Source organism: Propithecus coquereli, unplaced genomic scaffold, assembly GCF_000956105.1.
Source record: "Propithecus coquereli isolate 6110/MARCELLA unplaced genomic scaffold, Pcoq_1.0 Scaffold50, whole genome shotgun sequence".
NCBI lineage: Eukaryota > Metazoa > Chordata > Mammalia > Primates > Indriidae > Propithecus > Propithecus coquereli.
The window spans coordinates 553,384-555,055 of NW_012150841.1; the positions used below are offsets into that span (position 1 = coordinate 553,384).

At 35.0% G+C, this 1,672-nt stretch overlaps 1 protein-coding gene across 1 annotated transcript in view; it reads right to left on the reverse strand.

Moving 5' to 3' along the window:
- The window catches only part of OTOGL (otogelin-like), a 154,176-nt gene that overhangs the window by 74,892 nt on the left and 77,612 nt on the right, over positions 1–1,672 (reverse strand). The gene's annotated exons all lie outside the window — the stretch shown is intronic.

A 1,672-nucleotide genomic window follows, 5' to 3' on the forward strand; every position in this document is an offset into this window, starting at 1 on the left:
TCCTTTAATTTTTAGCTCTTTCATTTCTGTCACAATCATTTTCTAAGGAGTTATGTGTTCTCAAATCTCTACATGCTCAAAACTCATAAATTCAGCAATTTGGCCTCTGCCCTCTCTAATCCATTTCCCTGAAACTTTCCTGGAAAAGGTCCTCTATGACCTCTTCATTACTAAATATAAAGGAAACTTTTCGGTCATCTCACTTGATCTTTCGCTACCTTTGATTGTGTTTAATACTCTGCCCTTCAAAAATGTCTCTCCTCATTTGGTATTGGTGGCACAATTTTCTGCTAGGCTTCCTCTTACTACATTGGCTGCTGTTCCTCAATCTCCTTCTCCTTCCCTCCTCTGCACCGTTTAATCCTTAAACCTCTATTTTTCTCATTCTATATACAAGGGTGTCCCAAAAGTCACCATATGTAGGAAAAATGAGAAATTGTAGCTAAATGTACCTACAAAGTAGTCACAAAGGAAAAATTTTGTCATGAATATTTTGTAAATAAAAGTACATTTAACTACAATTTCGTGTTTTCCCTATGTATGGCAACTTTCAGGACACCCTATACTTGTCCTGGCTTCACCAACCTGAATATACTAATAACTACCAAATCTCTATTTCTGTACCAGATCTCTTTCCTGAATTTCAGAACTTGACATTTCCACCTAAATATCTCTCAGTCACTACTCTCTCAACACATCCTGAACTATACTCATCTCCACACCACTGTCCTGTGCCCACTATCCGTAGAACCTTCTCTTCGTCCTGCCTTAGGGAGGGACACCAGCATCTACCCAGGAGACTTTCCTGAAACCTCCAAATTCATGCTTCCTAATATAATCTTTCAACAGATGCTGATGACTTTTATCTTTAATGTCTCTCAAATTTATGTCGTTTTCTAAGTCTTCATTCACTTAACATTTCTAGCTGGATTATAAGAGCCTTCCTTTATAGGCATATATTGCCTCAAGAAATCCTTCAAAAGAGAAATAGCTAATTTAATTTATTCAACTGTTCCCAAAGGTAGTTGACCACAAAGCCATCACCCCACACCTACCCCTTTGTTTCACGTAACACTAATAATATGGCTGCCTTTATTTATTTATTGCTTTGAGGTGGTAAAACTTATATCATTCTTCAAAATGCAGATACATTAACAGCATTCCAGTATAGCAAGGAAAACATAAGAGAGAAGATATAAGTTTGAATGTTATCTCTGCTACTTTCTGCCTCCTTAATATTAGCTGTCATTTAACCTCCCTGAGCCTCAATTTCATCTATTATATGGAGATAACACTCTTTACATCATAAGGTTGTCACAAAAATTACGTAAGATGAATATGAAAGTAGTTCATCAACTGTGAATTACTAAAAGAAATTATGTAAAACAATATTACCTAAATAAATTTTCCTCCGAGAATAAAATGCTTTAGTGGAAAAATATTCTAAAATTCTTTTTTTAGTTCTAATGTACGTATATTTAACTTACCTGTCCTAATGCCCAACTATCTCCAAACACCTGAGCATTTCTCACTTCCAAGTTATTAGATGTGGTCATATCATTTGAAGTACATTTGTCAAAGTTTCCACACAATCCTGATAGCTTGTTCTAAAGTAAGAGAAATCACCAGGAAATATTCTAAATTCATTTTAATATTTAAGGATTCATATTCA